At 44.2% G+C, this 23,353-nt stretch overlaps 1 protein-coding gene across 5 annotated transcripts in view; it reads left to right on the top strand.

Annotated features, from left to right (window-relative positions):
- Positions 1-4,820: 4,820 nt before the first annotated feature.
- The window catches only part of PLEKHA2 (pleckstrin homology domain containing A2), a 74,762-nt gene continuing 56,229 nt past the window's right edge, over positions 4,821-23,353 (top strand). Inside the window, exons 1-2 of one of the 5 annotated variants that reach the window (XM_028124084.2) lie at positions 20,189-20,466; positions 20,806-20,901. The gene's annotated coding sequence lies outside the window, so the exon portion shown is untranslated. Of the gene's footprint in view, positions 5,014-20,188; positions 20,467-20,805; positions 20,902-21,660; positions 22,010-23,353 lie in introns of those variants that run through there. The other 4 variants (XM_028124086.2, XM_088020964.1, XM_028124085.2 and 1 more) reach the window with 4 other exon arrangements.

Genomic DNA, 23,353 nt, shown 5'->3' on the forward strand with positions numbered 1-23,353 from the left:
ATCTGTTGCCTGGCTCAGCCCTCTGCCACCTGGTGCTGTCTATGATTCCTCCCTCCCCCCATATTTAACAATGCCATTGCCATTCAGGCCATCCTCCTTCTGCAGGGCAGCATGGGGCCCCCAGAGTTCCCATCCGCCTGTCCACTGACTTGTAAACAGTCGTGAGTCCTACAGCGTTAGCACCAGAAGGGCCTGTAGCATCTGGTCCAATCCTTTTATCTTATGGGAGGAGAAATGAGGCCAAATGACCACATCTGACTTTCTCAAGATCACCCAGTATATTAGTGGGAAAGCATAGCTAAAGTCTTGGTGTTTTCTAGTTCCTAACCCAGTGATGTATCCAAAGACTAAACAAACCAACCAGCAAAACACAGAAAGAGGGGTGGTACAGAAAACCACTCAAGCAGCGTCTCAGCCTCTTTGGCCAAAATCCCCCACCATCATCCTGCTGTTTTAATTCTCTTTTCAAATAAATATGCCCCCTTTACGGTCACGTGCACTGCAGGACCCAAGACAAGGCAGGCCTCCCCCTGCTTGCTCAGCAGATAGTTATCAAGCCACTATCATGCTCAATGTGGAATGCAAAAACAAAAAACAGAAAACAAACCCTAACCAACCAACCAACCAAACAAAAGCCCATTAATTATGGTCCCTACCATCTGAAAGTTTTCAACTGGTTTGGGGAGAAAGGCCAAAAATACTCGATCAGGTTTAAGATACAAGGACTATCAGAGAACAGGACATGATGTCATCAAACAAAAGAGACCAGGCTTTCCAATACTGCCCTTACTCTTTGCATCTGACGATCATCTTATATAAAAGAAAATGTAATAGAAACTTCCCCCAAGCTGCATAAAGATGCCCCTGAATCTCCAGTTTACCAGGTGAGTAAATATAATTATTGTGAGTAAGGGATGGACATCAAGTGCCAGGAGTTCAGAGGATAAGAGTGTTTGGGGAGACTCTACTGACTGGGCTGATTTCTGCCCCATTTTGAGAAAGGAAGAGACAGACATCCTCAGTCCCTCATTTGATATACAAGAAACTGAGATCCCATAGCATGGGAGGGAAATAGAACCAGAACTCAGAATGCCTGTTTTGTCAACTTTCCATTATCATTATGGAAACAAAAGATGCCACCATTTAAAAAATCAAATAGTACTACAAGGCTTATAACAAAAAATAGTTCCTTGCTTCACTTGCTGCCCTTACCTGAGAGGCAATCACTTAGACTTTTAGCCTAAAAGTTTCTTATGCTCTTTACCATCTTAGTTTCATATATCATGCTTATGTGGCTAGTTCTTGATTATTCCTTCTATGGACATCTTACTATGGAATAGGAGATGTTAGCTCTCTTTCTCCTCTCCTTTCTAGTTACATAACAGTTTTTATTGACTCAATGTTAATGTTAACCTTAGTATCTATGTAAACTTTGCTCAGAGAAGAATCATGTAGTATATTGCGATTACTTTTTCTTTCCTGTATAACTTTTGGTTTTTCCTGGAATTAATAATCATCTTTTCATTGTTGTTATTGTTGTTTAATTGGTTTCCTATGTATCTGTCATTAATTCATCTTCCAACTTTCTGACAGAATTATAAAATTCTTTCTAATACATTCAAACACATCCGGTGATCTCCCAGTTTCTTTCTTTTCTTTCTTTCTTTTTTAAATTTGGATGTCTCCATATCCAGCAATCCTGCATTTCTCTGTCTGCCAGCTCTGATATGGACTTTTTCCTTAGGACTGATGCACAACTACTATTCTGAAACTTTCCTTCATCTTCGTCCTGGGATTTCCCTCTTCCTCCCTCATGTGTTAGGCCTACATTTTTTTTCAGGAATCTGGTTTGTATTTTCTAGAGAATGGATGAATGGGAAGTGAATTTTTGAGACAATGTATGCCTGAAAAATGCCTTTATTCTATCCTCATGATTAGTTTATATTTTGGTCGAGTATAAGGGTCACAGTTGTAAATCATTTTTCCTTTTTCAAGGTCTTTTGAAGTCCTTGATGTCTTTGTCCCTTACTGTCCAGTACTGCTGTTCAGAAGTCTGGTGCCATTCTGATTCCTTGACTTTTCTGAGTATGACCTGTTTCTTTCTCTCTGAAAGCTTTTGGAATCTTCTCTTTATCCCTGAACAACATCGCAATGATGCTTTCATTCACTCTGTCAAGTACCCATTGGCCCTTTTAATTTGGAAACAAATGTACTTCAGTTCTGGGATTCTATCATGATTTCATTTCTCTGTTTTTTTCGTTTGCAACTCTTACTAAGAAGATATTAAGCATCCTGGATTTGTATCTGATTGTTTTCATTTTTCCTACTTCCTAATTTTTTTGTCTTTCTGTTTTACTTTCTGGTAGATTTATTCAATTTATTTTCCAACTCTCCCACTGAATTTTTTTTTTCTGTCATATTTGTAATCTCCATGAGTCTTTCTGATTTTCTGAATGCTCTCTTCTCTTTCTTTAAAAAGCATCAAAGAACACAGTATCTCTTTTTACTTCAATATGAAAGTATTTTTTTCCCTCTTTCCCTCTGTGTCTTCCAAGTTTCCCCCCATTTTTCCTCATTTGTTTGTTTTGGTCTCTCTTTGATGTTGGAGGATTCCCTCAAATGTTTGATGGTCCTTGATGGTTGGTTCACAGTTATAAGTGAGGCACTAAAAATCTATTTGAAATTGTTGAGCATATGTGGGAGGTTTGAGGACAGGTGGGCTGCACCAAAGCCATTGCACTGTGAGAAAAATAACAGATTCTGTAGAGTTTTTCTCTTGAGCTGGACAGTTTCCCAATGAGATTACTCCTCCACACTCCTGCCTGGTGGTGGGAGGGTGGGAATTGGGGAGGTGTAAGCCTTTTCCAGCCTTCTTCCAGCCAAGTTGGATAAGGGAGATGGGGCACACGTGGTGGCATTACCGTTCAATATACAAGCTTTCAATGAATCTGCCCCTCATCAGTAAATTGTCTTATTTCTGTCCTTGGTGGATCCTAGCTCCTAAGCCTTGAGTCTACCTTGTTTAACCTCTCTTCCTCCTCACACAAGCTTTCAACCAATCTTCCTGTTTTCTGCCCCACCCAAACCAACACCTGCCCTGCCACCCCTTTCAGAGGTTCCAGGTCATCTAATCCCTCAGCCTGTCTAGGGCTTGGAGATGCCAAAGAGCTGGTTTCTTGTTGGCTTCCAACTCTTGCAAGGCTAGGTTTTTCTGGCATGGTAGCTTAGTTTCCACTTCTCATAGCTTTTGTGTTTTTTAAAGTTTTAAAATTTATTGTTGGTTTTTGAGGTTTGCACATTCTCTTGAACCTTTATGCTCTTTTCTCCATTTATTGTCATTTTAGTGAGGGTTTAATAAAATTATGTGTTCAGTAGACCATACTTAACTGTCATTTCCATGCATCTGCTTTGAAATCCACTCTTCTAGCTGCCTTCCTTTCCTCCTTGTTCCATTGTTTCTCCCTTCCTTCCTGCTCTCCTTCTCTCCCTCCTCTCTTCTTTCCACCCTCCCTTTCTCTTTTTCCTTCCTCCCTTCCTTCTTTCCTTCCTCTCTTTATTTCTTTCAGAATGCTGTTCTTCCCCCCTTGAAGGGCCTTGGGGAGTCTGCTCTTTTCTGCTCTTTGAAAATACTTTGAATATAAATAGCACCCTGGACTCTGGCTTTAATTTGAACACATTACATTTCTTCAGTGGACTTAGAAATAATAACATCCCACAGAATTTGTGCTTCCTAATCTTTTCCCTTCAGTGTGGTTGCTGAGAAAACTCCCTTTGGTATTTCTAGGAAATGGACTGTTATCATTTCATCCATTTCAAGTCTGGCAATTTTTTGTTCATAGCTTGGGTTCCAGAACCTTGCCCAGGGAACATAGGAGAGGGCAAAGAGTATCCTTTTGACCAGCAAGAAAAATGGGGCCAGGGTGAGGGTGGGAACAGGTATTAATTACTTGATGAATAAATTTAAAAATATGTATTGAGTGTCTACTATGTTATAGGCACTGTCATAGGTACAGAGGAGGTAAAATGAGTAAGGCATTCAGAGTCTGGTGGTAAGACAAATAAGCAAGCGAATAGAATATAATGTGATAAGTGTACTTCATGCTCAACAAATGTTAATGTCTACTGTCTGTCAGGTACTATACTAGGCACTTTCATTTTATTAATTCCTCACAATATCATTGTGTGTTAGGCATTATTATGCCTATTTTACTCTAAGGAAACTGCCAAAATAGAGGAATATGCAAATAACTATGAAGACAGAGACGTGAGACCTCTCTTTGGTGCTTGTTGGCCAGGCAACCAGGGGTACGCCCTCCCAGAGGCTCTGGTGAGCACCAAAGATCTGCCTGCAACTGGGTCTTCAGCCTTGGTCCTCACCCATCCTGCTGCTCCCTTCCAACTCCAACTCCAAGGAGTGTCTCATCTAGGACCTGAGGAAGAAAGCCAGTTCTAAGGATCAGCAGCAGTATTTCTGAGCCCTGTCTTCAGCACGGAAAAAGTGAGGGAAAAATAAGTCATGAAAGCCTTGAACTAAAACTGTCCCAAACCACAGGAAATTCTTAGATGTGAAGTCCTTTTTCTTTCTCTCATTTTTTCCCCCTTTTCTTTTTTTGTCAGTAACAAACACACACTCGCTCAGAGATGGCCATGATGACAGCTGATGGGGAAGGTGGAGGGGGGGCGGGGAGGTGTGGTCCAGAGAGATTTTTTAGAAAGGCAGCTCAGCTGTCCCCCAGAGGAAAATCAAGGGGATCACGTGGGTGAATTGGGGAGAGGGACACACACACACACACACACACAAAACTCTCAGAACTTAAACAGGTTTTAAAACTCTGTCTTTGAAACAGGAACTTGCCTTGGGTCTCCTGAACTGAAAAGCACAGATCTTGCCTTCCTCCTGGAAGTCACCTTGTCCTTTGGAGTCGACGGCCTGCAGGAGGCGGCTTCCTCTGGCTGGTGAGAAGCTGGCTCCTTGGTGCAGAGAGCTCTCGTTCTTCCAAAACCAGGGGTGGGGTAAGTGGAGGCTGCAGACCCACGGGGCCTCCCTGGGGGGCTCTCTCAGTTTGGTTACCTAAGGACTAGATGGAGGAGGTTTTTGTGGGGTGGGGGACACCCAGACTCCTATGTATCAAGAAAAGGAAGTGGGGGCGGGGTGCAGACAGAGATTTTGCCAAATTACAGATGGAGCCGACTAGATCCAGAACAATTCCCGAAGGAGGTCCTCCCACACCCACAGGAAGGCCATGAAAAAAAAAAAAGCTTGAAATTCAAATTATTTTTGGTGCTTGGGACATGAGAGGGGAGGGAGAGAAGGCAGTGGTAGTAAATAGGAACAGAAGGGGGAAGAAAAAACGGGAAGGCTTGCTGGTATCTTTCCTAAGGAACAGCTCAGGAGAGCACCAAAGAGTATAGGAAATGAAGCTGGACTCGAATAATATTTTTTATTATGTGTCCGCGGGTGAGACTGGAAAAGAGAATCATCACAAATTTTATGTATGTGGTTTCTGCCCTGAAAGAAGCGGCTGATTCCCCCCTCTCCTGCTTTTAGCCTCTGCTTTTGAGAGGACAGGACAGAGATGTTTTGCCCACACTACCCACACGCTGTCTGCTCCTCTCAAATGCATTTCACTGGCCTGGTTTCCTCCAAAAAGCTTTCCTGCTTTCATGACTGTTGTTGTTGCTGTTGTTGTTTCTGCTGACGTTTTTGCTTTGGGCTCAAAGGATGGAAACAAAGCGGGGGGGAGGAGAAAGATGGACGCCATGATGAGAGATGAGAAAAGAGTAACTATATTTGAGAATTAGATAGAGGGAGGAATAAAAGACCCTGCTCCCTGGTCGAGGACTTTAGTCTTGCCCGGTGTTTGTGTTTGCCATTTCTTGAAGGGAATGATTTGAATTAGATAGGGTTGCCAGAGAGATAGATCCAGTTCACCCAGTTAAATTTGAATTTCAGATAAACAGCAAAACAATACCCCCGAAAGCTGACTTTATGGTGTATTTGAAATAGTTCTTAAATCCCCTTGCTCCAGGGGTGTGTTAATGGTGGGTGCCCACAGGGTAGACTGAGGAAGGCATTCAGCTTCTGGATCCGCCTGAGGTGAAGTGAGAGCCCGGGTGTCACACTGGGTCTTCTCTGCTCCCACCCTCCAGGCACACCAGCCCTTCCTTACTTCTAAAAAAGGAAAGAAAGGCATTGTCCTAGATTGTAAAAACCTCCAGGGCCAAGACAAGGAACAATTAGAAATATTTGTGTTTGTGTTGAGAAAGCAAAAGCCTTTACGACTGAGGTACCAATCATTTCACAAATTAGGTGGTTTCCAATTTATTGTTTTCCTTAAAACTTGGAGAAAAACCCACTCGAGTCAACCACTGATAGATCATTAACATAATTTTAAAAAAATAGACTTCATTTTTTAGAGCGGGTTTTAGGTTCCCAGCCAAATTAAGCAGAAAGTGCAAACAGTTCCCACATGCTCCCTGCCCCACAACCTCCCCTGTAGAATAAATTTTGAAGGAAGGTCTCAAAGTGATATCTGACCTATTACGTGAAGGAGTCCAAAGAATTGAATGACATGGCCAAATTTGGCACTGCTGAAAAACAAATCTCAAGTTCCCCAGCAAAGGTGGACCGGCTACAAATCTTCATATAGGGTCTGTATTCATTAAGTGATTGAGTCATTCCAGGTGCACCTCTGAAGCCATAAGCCCAGAAATATGTCCCTAGTTTCCTTCCTTCTCGTCAGTCCTGGATGGACATTGTCATAACAAAACTCCTTGTGGCCCATCTACCTGTTAATGTGAACAAGGTTTCTCAGTGGCTTACATTCATAAAAATGAGAAATAATGTTAATATTGATGTTGAACCTGTTCCTTCTTGCAATAAGTAATATTAATGGATGGATATTTGAACTGATTACATGTATATATAAATATATACAAATACATATATGTAAAAATCCACCCTCCTCAATTAGGAGAGATAATTCTCATTAGGAAGATAATTTCCAACGTTTTACTATTTTGTGTTTAATGATCAATAAAATACGTATTTATTCTGTTACTGAGAATTATAATAATGACCTAGTCTCAGGAAATGTTTTAATACCTACCAGTCACAGGATAGTTTTTGAAATTGTAAATTCAATTTACACATGCATATTTGTTTCAAAAAATATGATAATCAGTAAAAGATGCCTAAATGATAGATGTTCAAAGAATAAAAGATGTCATAAAGATATATGACATTTGGAGACAAATCTTTAAGGGAAGAGGAAGGAAAATATAGTTCACGGAGGGAAGGGAATGATTGAGCATTTCTGTTCATTTTGAAAAAGGAATGATGGTGTCAAATTACTATGGTACTTAGATTCTATTGGATGCATTAAAAAGGATGATATAACAAGTTTTATTTTAAAACATTTGATGGAAACAATCTGCAAACTACATCCTCTGCAAGCACTCAAACCTATGATGAAAAGCTAGAGACGTCAACTTAAAATGTGGGAAGGGTTACATGGTCTGCAGCATTTTTTAGGGGTGTAAGTGAAGAAAAGTTTGAATACCTCTGCTTTATATCATTCTCTTGCTAACATTTCTGTTCAAAATATAGTACTTAGATTTCCAGATCCTTTACAACTTTGCACAATAAAAATTACAGGCATCATTCTACCGACAGTTTCTGAGGTGCCCTAGTCCAAAGTTCTGTGTCCCTCACGGTGCTGCCCATCTACTCTCAACTGGGTGGTAGTTACAGGGTCATGCACAAGGGCTTAAACTGGAGAAACCAGAAATAAATCAGCCCCTAGACCTCATGGCTGAACTATTTCGAGAACACGCAGTTCCATTTCAGTGGCCATGATTTGACTCATGGCCTGCTCAGTAACATGTAATTATAAGCTCCATTCAACGGACTTCTGCAATGCTTGCTTCTCACCTTCTGAATATGGGGGAGCCAGAGCAGCATTTTATGGTAATGAATCGAAATGATCTAACCAACCCTCATGTGCACCCTGTCCTAGGAGAGTGACTCTTGAATGCCAGGTAAGGTTCTGGAGTTTCTCCAAGTATCAAAAGTGTGCTTTTTAAGGAAAGCAGAAAAATGGACGGAAGCCACCCTATGCCCCAATGGCGGAGGAGATGCACATGGGGAAAAGTTCTGTCATAGGGATTGTAGCTGCGGAGGTAGGAGAGTGATGAAGCGCCGCTTTTCATATCACAACTAAAAACTAATTGTTATTTCACCACAAATTAAGTGCTGCCAGCCACAGTCTGTGAAAGTGTGCTTAACCAGCGTGTGGGCTTTGTAAGTAGCAATGCCTTTGGTCAGCGAGGGTCAAGAGGGATACGTTGCACCCCAAGTGATTTTTAAAAATAGATAGTATCTATTTAAGCACAAAACTCTCATAATATTTTTTTTAGCTTAACGTTTTTCTTCTTAGTTACATGTTTTATTTTGAGATAATGGTGGATTCACATGCAGTTGTAAGGAATAGGTCAGAGAGATCCAGCTTCCCCGCGTGGTAACATCTTGCAAACCACGGTCTGCTAACACAACCAGAATATTGACACTGATAGCGCCGAGAGTTAAGATTTCCATCAGCACAAGCTGGAGCTTTTATAGCCACACCCACCTCCCTCCTACCCCACACCCTTCTTAACCTTGACAATCATTTACTGGTTCACCATTTCTATAGTGTCATCATTTCAAGAATGTTATATAGGGCCCCTGGGTGGCTCAGTCGTTGGGCGTCTGCCTTTGGCTCGGGTCATGATCCCAGGGTCCTGGGATGAGTCCCGCGTTGGGCTCCTTGCTCCGCGGGAGGCCTGCTTCTCCCTCTCCCACTCCCCCTGCTTGTGTTCCCGCTCTCGCTGTGTCTCTCTCTGTCAAAAAAAAAAAAAAAAAAAAAAGAATGTTATATAAATGGAATCAATCTACAGTACATAACCTTTGGGGACTGGCTCTTTTCACTCAGCATACTTTTCTGAATATTCATCCTTGTTGTGTATATCTGTAGCTCCTTCCCTTTTCTTGCTGAATAGTATTCCATGGTATGGATCTACCACAGTTTAATTATTCACCAGTTGAAGGACATCTGGGTTGTTTCATTTTTGGCTATTATCAATAAAGGGGCTATAATCATTCATGTACAGGTTTTTGTGTGATCATGTCTTCATTTCTTTTTTTTTTAAATTGAAGATTTTATTTATTTATTTGAGAGCGAGAGAGCAAGAGCAGAGTGGGCGGCAGAGGCAGAGGGAGAGGGAGGAGCAGACTCCCAGCTGAGCAAGGATCCCTATGCGGGGCTTGATCCCAGGACCCCGAGATCATGACCTGAGCAGAAGGCAGATGCTTAACTGACTGAGCTGCACCCAGGTGCCCCTCATGTCTTCTCTCTCCAGGATGAATAATGCCCAGGAGTGCAATTACTGGATCATATGATAGCCCCATGTTTACATTTTAAAGAAACTGTCAAACCGTTTTCTAGAAGAGCTGTAACATTTTACATTCCCACCAGCAATGTATCATGATCCAGCTTCTCTTCATCCTCACCAGCATATGACATTGTGGATATTTTTTATTTTAGCCATTCTGATAGGTGTGTAGTGATATCTCATTGTGTACAATTTTTTGTATCTTTTGTATCTTTTTTGTATTTTTTCCATTTTTATTGAGACATAATTGGCATATAACATTGTATTAGTTTAAAGTGTACAATATAGGGGTGCTTGGGTGTCTCCATGGGTTAAGTGCTTGTCTGACTCTTGATTTTGGCTCAGGTCACGATCTCAGGGTCCTGGGATGCAGCGCTGCATTGGGCTCCAGGCTCAGTGGGGAGTCTGCTTGAGATTCTCCCCCCCTCCCTGTGCCCCCTCCCACACCCTGCTTGCGGGCATACATGCTCTCTCTCTCTAAAAAAATAAAAATAAATTTATTTATTTTTTTCTTTTTTAAAGGGTTTTATTTACTTATTTGACAGAGAGAGACACAGCAAGAGAGGGAATACAAGCAGGGGGAGTGGGAGAGGGAGAAGCAGGCTTCCCGCTGAACAGGGAGCCTGACGCGGGGCCCGATCCCAGGACCCTGGGATCATGACCTGAGCCAAAGGCAGACGCTTAACGACTGAGCCACCCAGGTGCCTCCAAAATAAAAAATTTAAAGTACAATATAATGATCAAATAAATTGATCAATATAATGATCAAATCAATATATATTGCAAAATAGTCACCACAATAAATTTAGTTAACATCCATCTCCTCACATAGCTATAAATCATTTTCTGTGATGAGAACTTTTACGATCTACTCTTCTGGCAACTTTCAAATATTTATACAGTGTTTTTGTAGCTGTAGTCACCATGCTGTACATTATATTCCCGGAACTTAGTTATTTTGTAACTGGAAGTCTGTACCTTTTGACCACCTTCACCCATTTCCTGCTCACCCCTCTTACTCTGCCTCTGGCAACCACCAATCTATTTTCTGTTTCTATGTTTGTTTGGTTTTAGATTCCACATATCAATAAGATCATACACTATTTGTCTTTCTCTCTGACTTACTTCATTTAGCATAATGCCCCCGAGATCCATTCAACGTTGTCACGAATGTCAGGATTTCCTTCTTTTTTATGGCTGAGTAATATTCTGTGTGTATATGTGTGTGTGTGTGTGTGTGTGTGTGTGTGTGTGTGTGTGTGTGTGTATACATACATTATATTTTCTTATGGAATAGCTCATGCAGATAACTCTTTGAGGTAGTGATTTTGCTTCCTTTGGCTATATACCCACCCAGAAGTGGAATTGCTGGATCATATAGTAGTTCTATTTTTAATTTTTTGAGGAACCTCCACACTATTTTTCATAGTGACTGCCCCAATTTACATTCCCACTAACAGTGCACAAAGCTTCCCTTTGCCCACATCCTTGCTAACAATTGTTAACTTTTGTCTTTTTGATAATAGCCATTCTGACAGATGTGAGGTGATTTCTCATTGTTTTGATTTGCATTTCCCTACTGATGAATGATGTTGAACATATTTTCATATACCTCTTGGCTATTTGTATGTCTTTTTTTGAAAACTGCCTAATTTTTAATCAGAATTTTGGTTTTGCTACCAAGTTGTGTGAGTTCTTTATATATTTCGGATATTAGCTCTTTATTGAATATGATTAGCAAATATGTTCTCACTTTCAGTAGGTTGCCTTTTCATTTTGTTGATGGTTTCCTTTGCTGTGCAGAAGATTTTTAGTTTGATGTAGTCCCATTTGCTTATTTTTGCTTTTGGTTGGAGTGAAATCTAAGAGCGTCATTGCCAAGAGTGGTGCCAAGGAGCTTACCTATTATGTTTTCTTCTAGGAGTTTTATGGTTTCAGGTCTTCAATATTTTTAATTTCTACAATTTTATTTTCACCAACTTTTTATTTGTAAAATCTTTTGTATGGGCATTAAATATTGTTTTTAAATTTTTATTATTAAACAAAGATACATAATGCACATGATATAATTTTTTTAAGGTTTTTTTTATTTTTTTTTTATTAGAGAGAGAGAGTACAAGCGGGGGGGCAGGGGGTGGCAGGTAGAGGGAGAGGGAGAAGCAGGCTCCCCGCTCAGCAGGGAGCCTGGCGTGGGACTTGATCCCAGGACCCTGGAATCACGACCTAGGCCAAAGGCAGCCACTTAACCGACTAAGCCACCCAGGCACCCCCACATGATATAATATTTTAAAAAGGTAAAAGAGTGTAAGTGAGTCCTGTCTTCTCTTACCACCACCCTCGGAAAGGTGGTCTCCTCCCCACAGGCCACCACTCCTACCCGCAAAACCACATGGAACTTCCCACCCAAAATAAAGGCACCCATCACTGTTCAACCACTTTTTCCTACCCCAAGGTCATCACCAGAAATGACAAAGATTGTCTTGAGCACATATAACCTCTGGGGATTCTTAACTTTTCTCTCCCCTCCTTTGTTGTCAGCTAATCCATTTGCAGACGTAGGAATGAACTTGAATAAAATAATTTCCTCCTCCATCCCGCCCCTCTTCCATCTCTAATATCATCTCCATTCCCCAGCTGTTTCTAATCTTGTGAGGACAAGGAAACTCACATAATCTTGTGAGGACTTTGGAAATTAGATATTCAATCAGAATCAGTAAGCAAGGCTAAGAAAGGCTCTCCTTAATGAGGGACTTCGGCTACTCAGTGGGCCTTTCCCTCTTGCCTTCTGTTTGGAATTCCATTCCAGGGATTCAAGTTGCCAGAAGGGTGACCTCCAGATCAGTGCCACAATCCCTATATGTCTTTTCAGCAAGCCAGGACTGTGACATCTTTGGACATCAGATGCTGGAGGGTGCATGTGGCTATTAATCCAATTAGAACATCAGAGCATCATTAAGGATTAGGTGTAAGGATACATTTAGCTTGTTATTGTTTAATTACTAAATAAAGACGTTAGCCTGAACTAGGCTTAATTCTCCAGTCTAGTGCTACGCTTAATTTTAATATACTTTGATAGACATGTGGAGTCATCATACAAATTATGATGAAATTTGAAAGAAGATTCCTGAGCTAATTACCTGTTTCCAGTGAGTCATAATGAGTTTCACTAGATCTCAGGGTTCATGTTGGTAATCAGGTTCTGTATATCTTTTCCAGTGGCAGGAATTTTAATGTGAATGGAAACAAATAGGCTAAAAGTTTTTGAAAAATATATCCACCGACTGACAATTTGTGGTTAAAGTTAGTTCTATGTTTTGTTTTGTTTTTTAAATCACAAAGCAGCTATGAGCTCTCTGAGGTACTTTCAGATTAAAATCTACTTTTTTTAAAAGATTTTTTAATTTAAAAAAAAAGATTTTTTAATTTTTTGAGAGAGAGAGACAGCGAGAGAGGGAACACAAACAGGGGGAGTGGGAGAGGGAGAAGCAGGCTTCCCGCTGAGCAGGGAGCCTGATGGAGGGCTCGACCTGAGCTGAAGGCAGACGCTCAACGACTGAGCCACCCAGGTACCCCTAAAATCTATTTACTTTTAAAACTACCTTTTTTTCTAATCACAAAATACTATGGGCTTATTAAAGAATACTTGGAAAATTCAGAAATATAAACATTTTAAAGAATCACCTGTAAACCTAACTCAGATAGTTACAGGTAACATTTTTAAGCATATCCTTGCAAAACTGAATTTTTTATTATTAAACACACACACACACACACACACACATACACACACATTGATTATCTCTTGCGGGGGAGAGCAGTGTTTGGGGGCACATGGAGAGCAGTGTTTGGGGCACATGTGTAGAAAAAATACTTGTTCAATCTTACTCTTTTGCACCTTTTGATCTTTGTACTGTGTGTATATTTCCTATTAACAAAATAATGGAAGGACATACATCTATGTCCAAATATTCTTTGTGATTTTTGTTGTTTTGTAATAATCAGCTTGGGTTGGGGCGACTGGGTGGCTCAGTCGTTAAGCATCTGCCTTCAGCTCAGGTCATGATCCCAGGGTCCTGGGATGGAGCCCCGCATTGGGCTCCCCGCTCCATTGGGCTCCTTGCTCAGCGGGGCCCTGATTCTCCCTCCCCCACTCCCCCGGCTTGTGTTCCCTCTCTCACTGTGTCTCTGTCAAATAAATAAAATCTTTAAAAAAAAAATCAGCTTGGGTTAAGAACCACTGATATAAAAGTCAACCCACTTCACTTACTACCACAGGCATCTCTTGGAATAAACTGGACAGAGTTTATTGCAGTTAATGACTTTGACTATATTCACCCACAAGTACTTCCTAACAGCAGCGCCCTCCCCCGCCCCCCAGGCTCATTGCTGAGGAAATGAATTATGTAACTAGTCTAAGCAACTCCAGAGTTAACTATAGTGCTAAAATATGGTCATGGATTCAAAGCTAAGGTATCTATTCATTCTCTCTCGCCGATTCCACAGGCCCAGTCCTTCCCATATAATCACAGGGCATCACTGGGGATGCAGGAATCCAAGCAGTGCACTGCACTTATTCAAACTGACGGAAAAACAATGCCATCAGCATGAATCAATAGGAATGGTGCATTTGGCCAGCAGACTGTTATTTCTGGGGACAGGATGTGCACTCAGTTTTGACATTTATTCGTGTCAGATCTAGCTGTATAGCAATATTTTCCAAACTTTGTTACTAGGAAATAATTTTTTGGTATGTGTATGTATGCAATGCATGTATATATGTATGTGTACATATGTGTATAAAAAATACTACAGACTGGGTGGCTTAAACAACAGAAATTTATTTTCTCGCAGTTCTGGAGGCTGGAGTCCGACATCAGTTTGCCAGCATGTCAGGTTCTGGGGACAGCTCTCCTCCTGGCTTGCATGCAGGTGGCCACCTTCTTGCTGGGCATTCACGTAGCCTTTCCTTGGTGCACATGGAGAGAGGGAGAGATCTCTTCCTCTTCTTATAAGGTGACCAATCCTATCGGATTTGGGCCTCCCTGTAGGACATCATTTAACCTTAATTACCTCCTAGAAGCCTCCAAACGCAGTCACATTGTTAGGTCTTCAATATATGATTTTTTGGTTGGGGGCATCATCCAGTATTTATATATATATATATATATATACATACTTTACAAGTTTGATTCTATATACAAACTTTCAAATGTTCCCCCAAAGTTTTATCTTTTTTGATTTTACCTTATTACGGTCCCTTACTGCTGTTTCCCTCATCATATAAACAGAAATTGCCAGTTCTCTTCCACTCCCCATTTTTCCTATTCTCCAGGTTCTGAGAGTTTGAGCTAAGAGATAACCTTGGGTGTTGGGCAGGGTCACTGAATGAGGATTCAGGTGGATTCATCTCATGCCTGGCCATGTGATGCTGAGATTGTATCTCTCTCCTGAAAACCTAAATTCTTCCATCTGTAAAAGGAGATTAATAATCTCTAATCCTGTGAAAATTGGAAAAGAGGGAATAGTTAATTTACCATGTAATGTTAGCTCTTTGTAATAAAGGTTCAAAAACGAAATGCAAAGATCTTAATCCAAAGGTATCATGCTGTTTTTTTTTTTTATGTTTACAATCTCAGCACTTCCCCTGTGCCTTGAAAACATTAACTCACTCAATCTCAATGACAATGGTATGAGATAGGTTATCTGTTATCACCACCTTCCCCATTTTATGGAAACACAGAGAAGTAAAATAACTGGTCCAAGGCTATGCAGCGAATTAGTGAGTCAGGAGGCAAATCCCGAGAGCTTGGTGCTGGAGTCCAGTTACCAAGCAGTCCCTATGAAATCACTGTGAATTGTGTCACTTCCTCGCTCAAAAACCTTCAGGTTGCTCTTGGAGCCTAAAATAATGAATACAACTCATTAGCTTAGCAGTAAAGACCCTCCAACAACCTTTCTTTCCCATTTTGTTCCCCATGACAATCCTTCATCTACACTCCCGGACTCCAACTGAACTGGATTGGCCACACTTCCCTGAAGGGATACCATGCATTCCTGCCTCTACACTTTGTCCTTGATGCGGTCTTTATGGGGCGGCCACCTGTTCTCACCCCCTCTCCACCTTCTATATCTTCCCTTTCCTGCAAGGTCCTCCCAAAGTGCCATCTCTTGTACACATTTTCTCCCGCACCTCTCAACCCAAGCTGGTTTGATTTTCCCACAGAATTGTATCTCTGTTCATCAATCTGTGTATATGAGTTTCTGGCTTTCACGATAGTTATTTCTATATATGTTACACTGTCTTCCTGTATATTCTATCCATATTTCTGTATATGTTATATTCCCTCCCAGGCTCAAGGATGAGCTCTTTGAGGGCTGCAATATGCTTTCAAATAGAGCTTTAAAACTTTTTTTAATTAAAAATTTAAACCATTATTGCTTTTTGACAACCAAATGTAGGCATGCTTATTGCAAAAAATTAAACATTACAGAAAATACATCTTTTAGAAAGTGAGATACACCATTATAACCCCTCCTTCTCCACCCTAAGAGAACTGTGGACAGTTTGGAATGTAGTCTTCTACTCTTTTCTCTTGTAAGAAACGTGTATAATTTTTATTTACAGAAATAGCATTATACTATACAGACAGCCCTGTGCCTTTTTTCCACTTAAAATATCTAGTATTTTTCATATTTTGTATAAAGAGAGATATGTCATTCTTTTTTAACAGTTGCATAGCATAGGATTATATGGAAGTACCGTATTTACCTATTCAATCCTGGGCTGATGAGCATGAGGGTGATTTCCAATTTTTGACATTATGAACAACACTGTAGTGAGTATGTGTGTATATATTCCATATATATACACTACATATGTGCACATACTCCATATATACCGTATAGGTCTCCAGGTGACTTTCTGGAGCACATATCCTTGGACATGAAATTGCCAGGTGACATGAAATGGAGATTCTAAATGATGACAATTATTGCAAATGTGGATGGGAAGGAGCCTTGTGTTATGTCGTTCTGTATCCTTCACAAACTCAGTGGTTAAGAGGGCAGGTTCTGGTATCAGGCTGCACCGGTTTGTACCTAGGCTTAGTCTGTATGCCTTCGTCATATTATCTATGAGAACATAATAGTATCTTGCTCCCAGGTAAGACTTAAGTGAGATAATCCACATAAAACAATTAGCATTTAGCAAGTACCTGGATAATAAGTAAATGCAAGATACCTGGTGGGAGGAAAATGGCAATAGGTTCACATAATTGTTTGTTGAATGAATAGGAGTGAAGAGAACAACAGTAGTTTGAGTAATCTTTCCGGAAATGGATGGTACTTTGCTATGGAAACTGACAGTAACTATGAAATGGCCAGCTACCATTAGAGGTGCAATGGCCTTGGAGCAAATTCTCTCTGTGCGAAATTAACTGGCCTGAACCAGGATTAACCAATGAGCTCTTGAGTCTCCCACTTTCCCCAGTGCAACTAATGGGCCCTGGCTGCCGCCTGTACCTTACTTGTATAATGGGTATCTTTAAGGACAGAGAATCATGTATTTGCCCAGAGGGTGCGCTGGCTCCCCACCGAAGGTTATTAGGCCATCTAGTTTCCCAGCCGTTAATATTGAAAACAAATAGAAAGTGCATAAATAAATGGCTAGAGCATAGGCTACTGTTTAGATTCTTGGGTTCTGGGCCAGAAGTCTCCGTCTTCATGGAAAGGTTCCTATACCAATAGAAGATTCTGGGGGAAGTCAATCCTGGGTTCTAGAACCAAATCTTCCACTAATTAGCTGGAAAACCTTGAGCAAAGAACGTCATCTTGTAGACACAATGAGGGGATTGAAATAGGTGATGTGAAAGGCTCTCCCCCCCCCCTTTTTTTAAAGATTTTATTTATTTATTTGACAGAGAGAGAGCAAGAGCAGGAACACAAGCAGGGGGAGTGGGAGAGGGAGAAGCAGGCTTCCCGCCGAGCAGGGAGCCCGATGCGGGGCTCGATCCCAGGACCCTGGCACCATGACCTGAGCTGAAGGCAGACGCTCAATGACTGAGCCGCCTGGGCGCCCCAGGCTCTCCCTTTTTTTAAAAAAAGATTTTATTTATTTGAGAGAGAGAGACTCATGAGGGAGCACGGGGAGGAGGGGCAGAGGGAGAGAGAGAATCTCAAGAAAACTTCCTGCTTAGCGGAGCCGATGTGGGACTTGATCCCACAACCCTGAGATCATGACCTGAGCCAAAATCAAGAGTTGGATGCTCAACCAACTGAGCCACCCAGATACCCTGAAAGGCCCTTTTTTTGACATTCCTTTCCCCACAGGAGGTTACATTTTCAGACATCGAGGCTATTTATTGCACTGAAAAAAAAATGAATGCATAAAATCAGGTAATGGAAGTATTTTCCAAAATGTCCAGGTCAAGAGGTAGCAATGGGGCTACAGAGCAGGGAGCAGACTCAACTGACACCTGCTCTGTGGTCCCCACTACAGGAGGGGATGGGGGGAGTCCACTCTGAGGAAGCACCCAGAAGTCTAGGGATAAGGGAATGGAATCAGGGAAGAAATTGTAGTCTAACTGGAGCCGGGTCCTGGCCAGGGGCAAATGTGGTGGTAAATGGGGCTCCCAGTGAAATATGAGCATCACCCAAAGTGCACTGATGACCCTCTTCCTAGCCTGTGTTCTTGCCCCCCTCCAGTAAAATTGTAACCATTTTCTCAGGCCCATTTCAAAGTCCAGCTCCTTTTTGATATAAGCTCCCCTCCACCTCTCCCTCCAGATGTCTTGTTCCTCTAAAGGCTGGCTGTACTTATTCTCTGGGCTATTTTCACAATACTTCCAAGAGGGATACAAGGCTGCCTCAACATTCTAGTGACACTTGTATCCTCCTAATAGACCCAAGGCCTTTGGCTCCCTTTGCTTCCCAGGCATCCAATACAGTAGTGCTCAGAAAATATTTGTGGCTCTGTGAGTGAGTGACTCAGGCACGCCCCATGGGGAGTAGAGTTTTATGGGTTTTAATCTGAACCATACCATACCATGAAATCTGAGACTTTTACCTCATTGCTCATACTGGAAACTGTCAGTTCCAGTCAGATTTGCTTGGAGCTGGGTGGAATTTTGTTCCTTTTCACGATGAAAGCCATAATCTAATTTTTAAATTAAAACACATTTACATAACACCTACTTCATGTTCCACAATAATCTAAACACTACAAATGTTAACTCATTTACTTTTCATAACAACCCAGATAGAAACTGAGGCACAGAAATGTTGTCATTTGGGCAGAGATCAAAGCTAATGAGTGGCAGAGCTGGGATTCAAACCCAGTCCATCTGGCTCCAGAGAACACGCTCCTTAAGATGCTACCTCGCCTGAAACTTGTGAGTGGCAAAAATCTTCATGAGCAGAAAAAAACTGACGTTGATGTATTTATTTCAGAGGAAAAAAATTTTTTTTTCTTGTGTCCCCCTTTCCTTCCTCATTCGAAGCAAATTGTTCTAGAGCAAAGAGCCTTTGTTTCACACCTGAGAGAACTGGTGGCTCAGTTTTGCTTTGGCAATCAAAATGGAAGAGGAAACTTGTGTGGTTTCATCACTGGTGCTTTAGGGGTGTGTGCTGTGCACAGCATGTCATCCTGCTGCCCCGCTCCGTGCGCAAGGTCCCCTACTCCCAGGCTATGTTGCCTCATGTCCCGGAGACTTTTTAGCGTGCTTTTCCCCTACAATAGTGGGATGTGGACCAGCCTTTCCATCACTCCCGCCCAGCCAGTCCCTGTCCTAGAGCCTCAAGGGTCTTCCTTTGTCCTCCTCTCCCTCAAAGCCTCAATGCATCTGCGTCAGAATCCCTAGACCCAGCATCTATCTCTCCGTCCTCCATCCCACGGGTGAATCCACTATGCGTCCCTGTTTCCGAGGTTTTGTGCCGGACTTTATGTATATTTAAATTATCTCCCCACGTGGGAGGCCGGCGTCAGAACCCGACAGACCTGCCATTGATTAACTGTGGGACCCAGGGCAAATTACTTAACGTCTCTGAGTCTCGGTTTCCTCATCGTGAACGGGATTGATACCCGTACGGTTGCTGTGTGGATCAAAGGAGATCATGCAGGGGCTGCACCGGCACGCAGTGATTTTCTTAGGTCCCCCTTGGCATTATTTACTTAATGTATGCTTGTCTGTTTCCCATTTTTTTTCCAGCGCACCCTCCCGCTCTGAGGGCAAGAAAGGCGTCTTTGCGTCACACTGAGAAAGTCCCTATACCCCTCGTTAAAACGTCCGGCGCCACTGGGCTCTTCTGGCACATTCATGACAACCCCTGAGAATCGTTCCTTCTTAAGACCCCAACCCTAAACTTTCACCCTGCGGCCCTAGAAAGGCTAAGGGCTCACGATCCGAGGGAGGCCCGGCTGAAGTCGCTGGGTGGGGCTCTGGGAAGCAGAAATGGGGTTCAAGAGGGAGCCCGCGCTCCGGCTGGCCTCCGTCGTTCCAGGACGCCCTCAGCCCCGGGCCCCTTTCCGGCTGCGGACACCTGCTGCCCGGGGCTCGGCGTCGGAGGCAGGCCTCCTCCGCGCGGCAGTCTCGGCGGCCCGGGTCCCACCTGCGCGGCCGCCGACGCCGGCGAGGTGGTCCCGGGCCCGCGCCTGGCCCGCCGCCACCAGGGCAGCCTCCCGGGCGCCCCGCCCCCGCCTCCTCCGCGCAGCCCGCGGCGCCCGGCCGCGCCCCCTCCCACCCCGCGGCGCCCCGGCACCCCTCTCCTCCCCCGGCGGGCTCGGCGGAGCATTGTACTCACATCCGGGGCTGGGTTTTGCTTTAATGCGAAACGTAATTAACCCGGAAAAAAGAGCCGAGAGACAAGAGAGAAGGAGGGGTGGGGGTGAAGGGGAGAAGAGCGAGAGGAGCGAGAGGCCCCGAGAGTTTGGCAGCGAGATAAAGAAATCCCCCGAGAGCGACGGCCCGGCCGGGCGGAGAGGCGCGTCCCACCCCGATGTAACCCACCCTGCCCGAGCCCCGGACGCCGCACGGCGGGGTAAGTGGGGAGCCCTGCGGGTCAGGGCGCAGAGGGGCGCGCGGGGGCAGGCGAGGCTGGGGAGCAGGGGGAGCAGGGGAGCCCGGGCGGGGGCGCCCAGGGCGCGCAGGCGGGGCCGGGTGCGCCTGCCCTGGCGGCTGACGGCGAAGGGAAAGGTCGCCGCAGCCCCTGGGCGCCTCCTGCAGCCCCCGGGAAATCCCGGAGGGCAGCCCCTCCTCCAATCTTCTGGAGCGTCCGGGGCGGCCAAGGTCGCCACCGCCAGGGGTCGGGCTGCGGGGGGTGGGGCCGCGGGAAGGGGGGGCGGGTGTTCTGCTGAGCTGCATTTTCTCACGTTTGCAGCGGCGAAACTTCTCTGCGGGTTCTGGCGCCGGGAGCACCGGCCTCGCAACGACTGCCCGGGCTGCGGGTAGGGGAGGAGAGCGGAGAGCGTCCCAGGCAAGTCCCTTGGGCTCGGATTGGGCCATGGAGCCTCGTTTTTTTCTTCCCCTATTACCTTATTACGTGACAGGCCTACAGTGCTCCCCTAGGGAGATCCGTTCCTTTCCTCTGGGTCCAGAGCGGACCCTCGGGCTTCTGGAACTCCAGGCTGTGTGTGGGGGGGTGCCTTGAAGGAAAACTGTCCTAAAACGCAGGTTCGGTGCCAGATTGGGAAAGCACCCTTGAGTGAGCTGTCTCTCGCTCTCATCAACTTCTTCCTCACCTTACACGCTTCCCTTTTCTGCTCGAGTCCTGAAGACTGTTACTTCATCAGACTAACAAAAAAACAAAAAATAAATTTAAAAAACCCAAAAAACACAAAAAAGGGAGGAGGAAAGGGGCAGAAGAGGCCGTGCAGTAAGGAGAAGTGTACGGGCACCTCCAGAGAGGAGGCGCGGCGGGGCCACCTCCACTTGGGCCTCACACATCTCCTCCCCCAGGCCGGCCCTCCCCGCCCCCCCCAAGTCTTTCGCCTAAGGTTTCCTTCCTTCTTGGTGAGTTTGGGTTCTAGCTGAATGTTCCCCTTCTAACTCCTCCCGCTCCTCCTCTTTTCTTTCTTTAGGACTCCAAATGGGGTTTTCCGGAGGAGAGTGAGCAGCAGAAAAGAGCGGGGGGGGGGGGGGGCGGGGGGGAAGCCTCTACCAGGCCTCCAGCTGTGGCCCTTGGAGGCACCTCAGCCCGCTGAGCGGTGGTTGCACTTGGGCTGAAGTTCCAAAATTGGACTCATGTTCTTAATATATCTAAGTCATTTCCCTTTCTCCTCCTTTCTGGAGCTTCATCCTTTTTCTTTGTCTGGTGGCACAGCCTTCAGAAACAGTGAAACCAAAGGTCTGGAAAGAATAGAAGGGCTTGTTTTCTGTTCCACGGTTGCATTCAGTTGACATGTAATGGATAACAAGGATGTGAAAGGCAGTGTCCAAGGAAGGCCAGCCTCTGTCTTCAGGGAGTCCGATGGCAGTCACAGGCTGTCCACGAGTGCCTCCAACACAAAGTGGACTGCTAAAATAGAGATCCGGCATGCTTTGAGAAACCAGGGGAAGCTTTTTGGAAAGCATCATCCTTTCAGGTATTTGTCTTCTCCATGTGTGCGCCGGAACGCAATGACTCTTGCCATAGCAAAAGTCTACCTTGTAGTCTAGACCCTATGGCCAGCATGATGTAGGACATCTCCTAGGTGCTAAGCAGGTGTTTGTTGAATGAATGAATGAATGAATGAATGAATGAATGAATGGCTGCAGGTACATGAATTGTTTGCACCTGTCCAGATGGAAGGGAAAAGAGCAGTGTGGCAGTACCTCAAGCCTGTAGAAATTTGGTTCACTGAGCTGGTGCATGAGGATTTCCTCTGGATGTTGCCTTTAGACCTTTTTGGTGAGCCTGTTTTTGTAAGCCCCACTTTCTATGAAGCGCCCCTGGTGGTATTTCAGCTAGTTGATGATGGGAGCCTTGCTCACTTCACAGGTGAGGGTGATCACCTAGGTATTGATTTGCAAACCACCTGCTCCTGGGTAGAGAGCTTGCAAGCCCTTCTTTTCCCTCTTGTTGGTGCTTTCTTCTCTCTTCTGTAAAAGGAAGTAGGGCCTGCATGCCCCATCTTGTCATCCTGGGTGAGCTGAACTGTATTGGGCTCTGTATTTTACTAAGGTTGAAATAAACCCTGAAGACACGCAGATTTTGGTTGGTGTCTACTTATGGAGAAATTCTGCAAAAGTGGGAAGGCAGAAGCATTAGCTCTATCAGTCAAATCCTCCCGAACAACCAGCTCTCCTGCTTGCTTGCTGGGTGTTTCCTCAAAGTGCTGGAATGCTACGAAGACCCAGACGGCAGGAGCACGGTCTTCACGGTGTTGCATCTAGTGGCACTTTACTGATTTCCCGTCTTCTTCATGAGGCAGGTGGACAGAGGGCTTGGAAAAGAGGGTCTGGGTGCTGGCACATTGGACTGCCCCGCCTCCTCTGTCTTTCTACCCTGAGCAGTTTGGGTTGCCTTACTTTCAGTTTTCCATCTCTGTCTTGGTGAGCTGGATAGGACTCCTGCAATCTAATCTGTTAGGCTTTGGAAAGGAAGGAAGCAGAGCAAATATTATAGTGTGACAGCCTATGGGGAGAGAAGAATCCTAGCCCTGCCCAGTATAAGCCCATCACTGAGCCAGGGAATTGGACAGGGTGGGGAGATAGGGCGGCTGAGAGGTGGGAGGGATAGGGTCCCTTCCTTCCTGTTCTTAGGAGGCCTGTGGTTGGTGCATTGGGACTATAACTGGAAGACTCCATTGACCTTTGTTCCGAATCTTGGGTTCCTCTGCTTTCCCATCCCCTGGCCCCTGCTTTTAAGCCCATCCAACCTTTTAGGCTTTATAATTTATCTCCTTTCTGCAGAGGACTGAAAGCTGAATTGAGCTCTTTCACCGTGG

Source organism: Eumetopias jubatus, unplaced genomic scaffold, assembly GCF_037043125.1.
Source record: "Eumetopias jubatus isolate StellerSeaLion01/CBP00866 unplaced genomic scaffold, mEumJub1_p1.0 scaffold_2, whole genome shotgun sequence".
In the NCBI taxonomy this organism is placed as follows: domain Eukaryota; kingdom Metazoa; phylum Chordata; class Mammalia; order Carnivora; family Otariidae; genus Eumetopias; species Eumetopias jubatus.